Source organism: Staurois parvus, unplaced genomic scaffold (assembly GCF_062004578.1).
Source record: "Staurois parvus isolate SC_StPar_1 unplaced genomic scaffold, SC_StPar_1.0 ptg000432l, whole genome shotgun sequence".
Classification (NCBI taxonomy): domain Eukaryota; kingdom Metazoa; phylum Chordata; class Amphibia; order Anura; family Ranidae; genus Staurois; species Staurois parvus.
In genome coordinates this window covers 10,543,462-10,555,811 of record NW_028318228.1, presented here as the reverse complement: position 1 = coordinate 10,555,811, position 12,350 = coordinate 10,543,462, and the positions used below count along the sequence as shown (strand labels likewise).

Sequence of the window (12,350 nt, the reverse complement as noted above, 5' to 3'; positions counted from 1 at the left end):
TTGCACTGTAATAGAAACCAGTCAAAAGAGCTAGTGTTCTTTGGGAGAGTGAATGGTCACTTACCTGTCTTATGGTATCATTACACTATCTCAAAGCACAATGAAAATCTTATCCAATCCATTCCCCGCTAGTGTGACTGACTAAGTTGGAAGATTGTCCAATCCATGGCCATTACTGTGCAAAAGTTTAGGGCAGTTGTGAAAAATGCTGTAAACTAGGAATGCCTTCAGAAACAGAAGTACTAATTGTTTATATTTTTTTATAATTAGCAAAATGGAAAGTAAATGAACAGAAGAGAAATCTAAATCATATCAATATTCAGTGTGACCACCTTTTGCTTTTAAAGCAGCATCAATTCTTCTGGGTACCCTTGCACAGGTTTTGGCAGGTATGTTGTTCCAAACATCTTGAAGACCTAACCCCAGATCTTCTGTGGATGTAGGCTGCCTCAAATCCTTCTGCCTCAAATCCTTCTGTCTCTTCATGTAATCCCAGACAGACTCCATGATGTTGAGATCGGGGCTCTGTGGAGGCCAAAATACCACTTTCAGGACTCATTGTTCTTCTTTACACTGAAGATAGTTCTTAATAATATTGGCTGTATGTTTGGAGTTGTTGTCCAGTTGCAGAACAAATTTGGGATCAATCACACGCCTCCCTGATAGTACGGCATGACAGATAAGTATCTGCCGGTATTTCTCAGCATTGAGTACACCAATGATCCTGATCAAATCTCCAACTCCATTTGCAGAAATTCAGCCACAAACTTGCAAGGAACATCCATCATGCTTCATTGTTGCCTGCAGACAATCATTATTGTACCACTCTCCAGCCCTTCAGCAGCTGCCTCTAGCTACAGCCAAATATTTAAAATTTTGATTGATCAGTCCAGAGCATCTGCTGCCATTTTTCTGCACTCCAGTTCCCGTTTCCATGAATAGTTGAATTACATTTCCACATTGGAGGTATGGATGGCTTTTTGGCCACAATTCTTCCATGAAGACCACTTCTGGCCAAAACTCTCCAGACAGTTGATGGGTGTACCTGGGTTCCACTGGTTTCCACCAGTTCTGTGCTAATGGTTCTGCTGAAGATATTCCGGTGTTAAAGGGAAGTAAGACTTTCAACTGCTGCCTTAAGTTTCCTTGGCTGACCACTGCATCTACATTCCTCAACTTGAGATTAAAGAGTACATCTTGAAACCCCAATCTTTGCTTAGGAGAGACCTTGCTTATGCAATATAACTACCTTGTGTCTTGCTGTGCTCAGTCTTGCCATGGTGTATAACCTGTGACATGAAACTGCTTCCACAACCTCACCTTAGTAGTAGAGTTTGGCTGTTCCTCACCCAGTTTTTTAAAGCCTCTTGCACAGATGTTTCCATTTCAGTTAATGACTGTGTTTCAAGCTACATTTAAAATCATTAGCACCTGCTTGTAATAATTGGTTAATCATACTTCTGCTCTAATCCTATAAAATCCCAGACTTTGTGCAAGTGTACACAATGTGCAAGTGTAAGAACTGATACTGGTTTGAAGCCAAAGGGTAGCCACGCCAAATATTGATTCAATTTACATTTTTCTTCTGCTTGTTCACTTTGCATTTTGTAAATTGATAAAAATTTTAATCAAAATACATATTTTGAAAGCATTCTTACATTACAGCATTTCGTCATACTTGTATGAAATATATATATATATATATATACATATATATATATATATATATACTGGATCTCTGATTGCCTCTGCTTGAGCCAACCATGCAAATGATTATACATGTACATATTTTCAGGAAAAATGGGATATTTTAATGAATTCTAACATGCAACTCAATTATCCATGATTTTCAATTATTCTCTTTCACGCTCCATGAGTTCAGCATGGATAATCAAGTTACCATTACAATTATATAGTTCCCCCATCTTTACTCTTCCCAAGATTTAAGATGCCAGAGCTGGTTATGACACCCATCATTTTTTAAAACTTTTTTTAAACTTGTACTGAAAGAAATGTTTAGGCTGCCAATGAGGAACTGTTCTTTTGAAAATTTAAATTGCCTGTTTGTCATGCTGAACCAAAGGCTCGGGGGGGGTGGGGTCTGTAATGGCAGCCTACGTATATCTCTCATAACCAGGTTTCTTATAAGTCCAGAGGATTCTCAGACTAACAGCTTGGAAGCTATTTTACCCTTATTAGGCGCTTATTTCTGTATTTCTATGTTTGCGTTTAGAGGCCTAACTAGAATCTTCAGGGTCCTGGTGAAAAATCATGAAGGACTCTCCTGACCCCCAAACTTGGTCCTTGCCTCCAGTCCTGGAGCCCTTACTACTGATGCTGGGGCCCTTTACTACGGTCCCTCAGCAGGACCCTTTCACATGTGCTGCAGCAGACCCTCTTCCTGCCATCTTAATGGCAGAACACCAGGGCATGATCGCAATTGCGACATTTGAGACACTGGTAGTTCTGCCACTGCTTTCAACTGTTTTTTATTTTTCTTATTTTGTTCTTTTTGTTATCATTTTTACCCTTTATTTTAATTTATTTTAAAATTTTATTTTTATTTTTTTTTTACAATTTTTAGGAGCCCCATTGGGGGGCTTTGGTGAAATATCAGGGATCTAAACAGACCTCTGACGTTCCGCTCTTGAGATAGAGAAAGGAGGTTGAGGACACAGTCTTAGGCTCAATCTCTACAGCCTCAGCTGCACAAATAAACGGATAGGAATAGATCTTTACAGAGCTTACTGTTCATTCATGAACTGAAGCATAGTAAACACAGTTTTCTGTAGGTTTATCAATTTCTGTAGCATTGATTGCCATACTAAAGTGAGACCTAAGCTCATATGTATATACTCTCTATGTTTGTTAGGTTACGTATACTGAATGTGCCTTATTCCCTTTATATTATAATATACTGAGATAGCATCTGTAGGATTTCTCATGAGAAATTTGGTATGGTGGCTTCTCCACATGGATATAACTATGATTTGCTGTAAGTGCGCAAGTTTAGTCAACAAAGGAAACAACTGTAGAACATAGGTCTTGCTACTAGAGGTAGCGAAGATGGCTACCCCAGATGGAACCACAGTAGTGGAACACTTTGTTTTGATGTTATTCTTCCCAAGGCATATGGCAATGCTGAGGTCAGGGTTAGTGGTTTTGTCTTCATCCATTTTAGCGTTTGTTCAGTTGTCAAACACAGAAACAAGACTACCCTACAGTCTGCAGCACTTTGACTGTTTTATATTAATAAATATTATTGAAGTACCCAGAGCCTCAAAGAAGAGAAATGGGACTTTGCTGCATGATGCCCAGGTGCTCATTAGTCACTGAACTCTATTACTTGTTCAGTTCCTTTGCTGTTATACAGGAGTTATATAGTGCCAACAGTTTACCCAGTGCTTTTCAACATAAAGGCAGACAATTTAATACAGGAGGAATCAGGGGGCCCTGCTCGTTAGAGCTTACAATCTAAGATGGATGGTCAAGAGATACAAGGGATCATAATTGTGGGGGATGAGCTGTTGGAAAAAGTTAGGTGACAGCACGGTAGGCCTCTCTGAAGAGAAGGGTTTTCAGGGATTGTCTAAATGTGGACAGAGTAGGAGATAGTCGGACAGTTTGGGGTAGGGAGTTCCAGAGGATGGGAGAGGCTCGGGAGACGTCCTGAAGTTAAGCATGGGAGGAGGTGACAAGGGAGCTAGAGATCAGGAGGTGTTGGGAGGAACAAAGAAAATGATTAGGTTGGTATTTGTTGGTATTTTGAGAATAAGTTAGTGATGTAGTTGGGGGTCAAGTTGTAGATGCTTTGTAAGTTGTTGTTAATATTTTAAATTTAATTTGTTGGGTGAGCAGATTTACCACTTTTACTGGATTTACCTGTACACACTCAAAGATATTGAGATAAAAGTAAAAAAATAAAGATTTTCTTCTTGGTGCAGCTCCTCTTAACCCTGACACCACTGACTGATGATAACTTTATAGTAAGAATTGCCCTGCACATAGTAACCATTTAAGATGCTCACTAGTGTCTTCGACAGTATAATACAGTGCAGAAGATTTAAAGCTAGGATTAATTTTTAACATAGGGAGCTGTTTTATGTGGATGCAATTATTTAAAAAATAAATGCATTCTTACATTAATAGTGAACATTAGGCTCATACAAAATTCATAAGCAGAAGTGGCTGAATCTATTAAGAGAAAGATCAGCAGCAATGGACTTGACCTCTGAGAAAGCATCACAAAACAGTAAGTGATAGAAAAGCCAATCATTGGAACAAAAAAAAAAAAACAACTTTAATAATTAATGATCGCTTCTTTAGAAATGCTTGGGTAACATATAATCAAATTTTAATGGTATTTATATAAATTTGAGAGATTGGCTTTGAAACCTGAGTCAAGGTGCTCCTGCCTATGGGATTCATTTGATACTGAAAGCTTCTTGTCTTAATATGTCATAAACAAACACCTGGGTACTTGAGAACTTCAACTGAAATTTTTTATTGCATATAGTCTTGAGGGAACTAGGAAATCCAATGGGAAGGTTGTTGTGAATTGATAAAGATAATAGTAATTTAAAGTGCACATATCATAAGAGAATTGTGTAGGCCGCCACTGTGGACCTCTCCACATGAGAATGTTAATTCCCTGACTTGCAGGTTGATCTAATCACTTCACCTATTGTTCTGAGCCTGTGACTAAAATTTTTATATAGCTCAAAAATGTAGGCTGGTGGGTGTGTCCTTGTCTCAATGGCCATTACCCGCACTTTATATTTTTGAGATTTAACATGTGTCATGAGTTTCATACTTACCTTCTCTGTGCAGTGGTTTGGCACAGAGAAGCCCTGATCCTCTTCTTCTCCGGTCCCCCACCTGCAATCCTGACTCCTTCCCTTTGATAAATGCCCCCAAAAGCAAGCTGATTGCTATAAGGGCACTGGTGTCTGCTCGCTTCCAAGCCCTGGTCTATGTGCCCATAAAACACTTGCCCCTCGCTCTCTCTTCATTGGTTCATTGGCTGTGATTGACAGCAGTGGCAGCCAATGACTCAGCCAATGAGGAGGGAGAAACCAGGGATAGTCTAGGCTCCCTTGCACATCACTGGGGTTCAGGGGAGTATTAGAGGTGGCTATGGGGAGAGCAGCACAAAGAAGGTAAACACCTTCTGCCTTTACAACTCTTTAAACAAAGGAATCATAGAATAGACTAATCATAACATTATTAAACAAACAGCAAGACAGGCAACACATAAGACAAGCATGTACACATGAAAGTGCCAAAGAGATGTCCAATATTTCCCATCCCCCACTATAATGTACAGCGCTGAGAATACCTTTTGTCGCTATATAAATACTGTATAATAATAATAATATAATAATATTTACAAGCTGTGTAGCATGGGGCCCCTATGATGATCTTCAGATTTTCTCTCTGTATCTGATTTCAAGACCTAACCTAATATAGACATACTATATCTCTCTTAGACTCATATGGAGACATCCCAATTATCTGGCTCATCTCCTCAAGGATTGGACAGTTTCCCCATTGCCTGTATTTAGCATAACTCAGCCCCTCACAAGCAAATCCCTTTAATTAAAAAAATGCAAAACCCACCAATTTATTCTCTATGGCCTCTGCTTTAAAAAATATATAATTTTGGGGGGTTCTAAGACATTTTCTAGCAAACAATACTGATTTTAACATGTAAACAAAAAGTGTCAGAAATGGCCTGGAGCTGAAGTGGATATGCAATAAGCATGGCCATCTGTCCAGGAATCCAGGAATGCATAATTTTCCCACAAACAGGTTGGGAATTGCATACCAAATTTTCCCTCGAAAAAGGGATTTGCTTGTGAGGGGCTGAGTTATGCTAAATATCATTATCATTGGGAAATCAGCTACCAGAACAAGAAAATGCTGGCTAACTCTCAGAAGGCAAGACGAGTCAGAAGCCATACCAGTTTCCATTAGAGGTCTGTGTTTGCATAAGTATATAAGGGAAGAGGGAAAGGAAGGGGCATATGGAAGTTTTAAGCACAATTAAAATGGTTCTGAAGGCTTACAGGTTTTTTTTTTGTTTTTGTTTTACCTCAATGCATTCTCTGCACTAAGGTAAAAAACCATCTGTGTCCAAGACCCCCCCCAGCCCCACCCCCGATACTTATCTGAGCCCAATTGCAGCCCAGTGCTGTGCACAAGAAGAGTGGCTCTTTCTGCACTCTTCCTCCTTACAGAGTAGATTGATAGCAGTGGGAACCATTAACTATGGTTGCTGTCAATCATCTCCTATGACGAGTCTATGGACATAACAGTGGGGCTCGGGATTGAGCCCACATGAATACTCTTCTCAGCAAGTGGCTTGCTAGATGGGTACTTGGCAGTGGAAGGAGCCAAGAGCGCTGGCGAGGGAACCCAGAAGAGGAGGATTGGGGCTGCTCTGAGCAAAACTATTACAAAGAATAGGTATTATAAGTATAACATTTTTTTTTTTAATAATTAAATAAATAAAGGTTTAAAATCACTTTAACCATCTCCCGCCTGCCGTATTGACAAATGACAGACGGTCGGGAGCTCTCTTGTTCTGGGAGGATGTCATATGATGTACTCCCACTCTAGCCATGTATGCACGCTTCCTACGACACAGCAGATCACCGATCGCAATCAAGAGCCAATGATGTAGGCTCTTTATTATGTGATCAGCTGTGTCCAATCCTAGCTGATCACATATAAACAGGAAATGCTGGTTATCGGCAGTCCTCTCCTCATACTGACAGTGCGTGAGGAGAGGACAGCCAATAAGTGTCAATCCTCAGGAGACATCTAAACTGATAATCAAACACTGATTATCAGTTCTCTGATTATCAGTGCAGCCCCATCAGTGCCCCTAAGTGCTGCCTTTCAGTGCCCATAAATGCTGCCTTTCAGTGTCCATTAGTGATGTCTATCAGTGCCCATCAGTGCTGCCTATCAGTGATGCCTTTCACCTCCCATCAGTGATGCCTGGCACTGCCCATCAGTGCCACCTATTAGTACCTCCTCATCAGTGCAATCTATTAGTACCCATCAGTGCCTAATAGTGCCCATCAGTACCGCCTATCAGTGCCCATCAGTGCCGCTTATCAGTGCCCATCAGTGATGCCTATCAGTGTCCATCAGTGCAGCCTATCAGTGCAGCCTGATTAGTGAAGGATAAAAATTACTTATTTGAAAAATTTTATAACAGAAACTAAGAAAAAGCTTTATTCCCCAAATTTTTGGTCCTATTTTGTTTGTTTAGCAAAAATGTAAAAAACTTAAAACAATCTCTGACCCATCTAACCTCTTGTCTCTAATTTAAAAATATTAGACTTCATTTGACTTAGAGAGGTATAACTTGTTGGAGAAATTGGCAGGTGTACCTCTATGCCCCAGACTGCTGACCATAACCTAATCCTAAAACTGACCTGCACACTTATCCCCGGAAAAATGAACATAACCACCAGGCTAATCTTTAACAAGTGACCCACCTGACACATATAATCCTTGACCTAATCTTGAACTTTAATGCTGAAAAGAGAAGCATAGCCAAAACTATTTTGATTATACTTCTCCTATGGAGCACAGGAGTGCAGTTCATTCTGTCTTCCTGTGACCCATTTTAGCCAACAGTGGGCTTGATGTCACAGAGCTAGTCCAGGCTCTGAAAAGGTCCCAACCATATGGTCGGGATCCACCCAGGACCAAAAGCTGACTCAGCCTCTCAGCTGTGTCGCTAAAAGACTGAGCTAGATGCTCCCTTTCCAGCATGGCATTCCAGTGAGCTCTGGAGGGGCAGAGCAGAGAGCTGGTAACTGACAGACATCACTCTCTGCTCAGAGTGAAGGGGAGAACTGAGTGTTTGATCACTCAGTTCTCATTGCAGAGCCAGCAGGAGACAGATGAAGCATTGAATCGATTCTGAATCCACCTAGGCAAGTATATATTAAAACAGAATTTTGCTCAGAAAAAGGAAGTAATGCTAATTCTATCCATCCCCTCATCCTGTATCTTTGTGAGTTGTGAGTTTTAAGAGGGGAGCAAGTACCCACTCTCACTTCCTCAATCGTCACCTAGGCGAAGATAATGTTGCTCTTCCCACCCCCATCCCCTGCTCTGATATGTCACATGTCCCAGGAGCTTGCAGGACCAGTATCACTGGACCACTCAGTCTTGTACATGTGCAGTGGGGAGCCGGCTGTGGTTCATCAGGCAGTCACAGCCAGTTGCCTGGGACTCTCAACAATGGGAAGTATCGGCTTTGGGAAGATAGCTCTGGAATCTATAGATTGGTAAAAATATGATTTTATAAAAGTTAGCAGCTACAGTAGTTGTAGCTGCTGTATTTTAGTATTTTTAATAAGGGGTTACGTTTCTGTTTAACTTAATCGTAAAAACTTGAGTCTGTTAGGCCATTATTGGGACCATTGAGGATCCTTTATCAAGTTTTCAAAAAAGAACCACAATGATACTTTATATTTAGGGACAAAATATAATGGCACATATTACAGTTTTACATTTATTTTTAAAATCTACTTTTTATATTTTAAAAATGAATGCAACCATCGTTATAGGACTATGTTGCCCTTCTGGGATCTCAGTAAACTGAGAAGCCTCCATTATCATGCAAACAGGTTTACACCCCTGTCTTTCTGGACCCTGGATGAATTTCATAATTCCTCCATGGATTATAATGGTCCTATACACATGGAAAACTTTTACCAAAGACCAATTGTTTGACAGCCCCATTAATACAATCCCCATGAATGGATTGCATTATTTGCAGTTTTGTAAGTTAAATTACCAATGGCTTGTTATGAGCAGAAAATATCCTTTTGAAATGTATGAACAGAAGAGTTATGTAATAAATCGATACAATAGAAGAATTTAGGGGATCAGAAGAGAATTACTGTATCCAGCAAGTCTCCATGGAGAGCTAGTGATTTATTACACTTAAGAACATAATGCAGTGATACTTTGTCAATGTTACAGATAAAATAGGTTAGCTTCCAAAGTTCCGCCAGAATCAATCGGGCAATTGGGGGATACATGGCCTTTTTCACCTCCTGTCTGCAAGAAATGTGTGCAGGAAAAAGAAAAAGAAAAGAAAAAAAAACAATCAGAGCTGATTGCAACATTTAGTTAAAACTGTTTTTGTGAAATGGCCAGCTTTCTATAATTTCACATAACTACAGCTTGAAAACAAATCATGTTTACAATAGCTTGTGGCAGAAAATATCACATGGAGCGGCTTTGAGCAGACGTACCAGTGAGGGCCTGGAGGAAACCAGCCAATGATGCCGAAGGCGAAAATCAACATGTTGTTTTTTTCAAAGCAACTGTGTACAGCAATACAAACATCACATGACCAGTTCTACTAATTACATCAGCAAAGTATTTATAATTAAAAAGCTTATGATAAAAGAAGTTCGGTTTTATGCTGTGTGCATACATAACTTTAGTTTTGAAGTCAGAAGGGTTCCTTCTATGTAGAGGCAGAACTATCACCAAAAATGTAAGAGACCTGTAGCACAAAAGCAAGATCTACAGTAACATTTGTCCCAAATTTTGGCAAAATTCAGATGCAGCACATGCATTTTAATGAAACTGCTTGAAGTGTTACTAAATCCAAAAATAAAACTGTTATTCTGCAGCTTTTTTTAGAAAGCTAAAAACAACTGCTAAACTAGTGAAAGGACTCCCTCCCACACTGAAAGGTTTAATGCTGTTTTGTTTCAATTAATTTTTATTAAAGTTTCAATACAACAAAGAAAAAAAGAAACGTAATCAAGAACATAAGGGACCACCAACACCCTATAATAAATTTGTTCAGGATTATTATTGACAAGAATGTATGGTACATCAAAGTTAAAAAGTATTTTCCAAAAATACATATATTAAACCCACATACCATACATAAGTTTAAAAAAGGGTAACAACCAAGAATAAATCTCAAACATAGTTCCATTGATACTATAACATTTCCAGGGTATGGTGGACTGTAAAATATGTAAGAATGGAGTAGAAATTTTGTAGAGGAAGAGAAAAAAAAAGAGAGACACGAAAGGGAAATGGAGGGGAGAGGAAGCGTTAGAGGAATATTCTCCATCCTCAACAGAGAATACTAGTTGTTATGTTAAATGGAAAGTGCTGTTAGAGTTGAGTGTGAAAAATCCAAGGTGACCATATTTTCGTATTTGTCAGAGGCAATCATGGTAAGCTTCTCATTTATCATGGTGCCATTTATTCGAGAGAGAACATTGTAATTTAACATAAGCAATTTCCATGAATGGGCAATCGTTTGTTTAGTGGTGTTGAAGGTCATTAATTTTGTAGAGGTACATAGGATACGAGGGAGATTGAGGTTTATTAAGTAAGGCTTCTGTTAGGTCTTTATTTCAGTTGCAACTTAAGATTGAATCTATATATATATATATATATATATATATATATATATAGGTGAAACTCGAAAAATTAGAATATTGTGCAAAAGTTCATTTATTTCAGTAATGCAACTTAAAAGGTGAAACTAATATATGAGATAGATTCATTACATGCAAAGCAAGATAGTTCAAGCCGTGATTTGTCATAATTGTGGTGATTATGGCTTACAGCTCATGAAAACCCCAAATCCACAATCTCAGAAAATTAGAATATTGTGAAAAGGTGCAATATTCTTGACTCAAAGTGTCCCACTCTAATCAGCTAATTAAGCCATAACACCTGCAAAGGGTTCCTGAGCCTTTAAATGGTCTCTCAGTCTGGTTCAGTAGGAATCACAATCATGGGAAAGACTGCTGACCTGACAGTTGTGCAGAAAACCATCATTGACACCCTCCATAAGGAGGGAAAGCCTCAAAAGGTAATTGCAAAAGAAGTTGGATGTTCCCAAAGTGCTGTATCAAAGCACATTAATAGAAAGTTATGTGGAAGGGAAAAGTGTGGAAGAAAAAGGTGCACAAGCAGCAGGGATGACCGCAGCCTGGAGAGGATTGTCAGGAAAAGGCCATTCAAATGTCTCAAAAGTTTCACCTGTATATATATATATATATATATATATATATAAGCGTATACTTTGGTCCACAGTTGTTGGCCCTTAGGACATGACCACCGAATTTGAAAGTGTAATGTAGAATAATTAGATGTGTATGTAGCAAAGAGGTATAAGATACCATCTGAATAGGACTTTATAAGAATTTTCTATGTCTAAGATATTAAAGAAGGATTTTGAAGTGAAAGATCATATTTCCATCCATTCCTCACCAGGTTATGTTTTCTTAAATTCCTCTTCTCATTGGAGCATATATTGGCATTTTGGATTTGGTTTCTGATGGAAATTAGTATTATATAAATAAGGCCTGGAGTATGAGGGTTGGTTCTGCATTTATTTTCAAAAAGGGTTAGACCACCAAGGTTATCAGTATTTTGTAAAAGGGAGGAAACAAAATGGCATAATTGTTTGTATTGGTAAAGCTCTGCATTAGGGGCTGCATATGCCTCCTGTAAATATGTGAATGGTTTAAGGCCATCATAACTAAGTAGTGAGTGGGCATCACAAAACCCCTTATGAAGCCACCTCTGGAATCTTTTCGCTGTTTTCATACCAGGTGAGATTAGGGGATAGTTCACTAAGTTTAACAGGGAAGGTGTGAGAAAATAAAGCCAGCAGAATATTTTATAGAGTCCATTAGGGAGAATGGCGTAAACATGGTTGAGTAATTGAAGGTCTCATATTAGACGGTAGTCATAATAAGGATGAAATGGCTGCAGGATCACATATTATTGTGTCCAGAAGTACCAATATTGGAGCATCTTATATTGCATGTAAGAGAGCTAATGGGGAAATATGTGCTGCCTCATAATATTGCGATATTTTTGGGATAGTTAAACCTTTATTAGATTTGTGGAGATATAGAGTATTTCTATTTACTCAAGGGCAAATTGGACCCCAGGCTGAGACAAAGAGATATTAATTGCCATAGATTTACATTGCTTAATTTGTAATCCCCAAAAAGGAACCAAGTGTGGCTAATGTATCACATAGGGAAGAGAGGGAAATAGTGTGATTTTATAGTGTAGACCTTCTATTTCCAATCCATAGATATCCAAACGTTGGCAAAAGTTTTGTGCTAACGGTTCAAGATTTAATGCTGTTTAAACCAAAAACAAAAATGTAATATATTGCAACTTATCAGTTCTTAGATGTGGTGGCTGCATTCATTTTTTTAGGCTTTTTTCTTTTATTTCCACCTGGTGACCCAGCCAGTGAATCTTTTTTTTAAATCTCTTTTTACAGATCAAGCTGTCCAGCAAAAATGGCAGTTAAAGGG

General features: G+C 38.8%; 1 protein-coding gene across 4 annotated transcripts in view; it reads left to right on the top strand.

Annotated features, from left to right (window-relative positions):
- The window catches only part of NTRK3 (neurotrophic receptor tyrosine kinase 3), a 979,065-nt gene that overhangs the window by 316,427 nt on the left and 650,288 nt on the right, over positions 1 to 12,350 (top strand). The gene's annotated exons all lie outside the window — the stretch shown is intronic.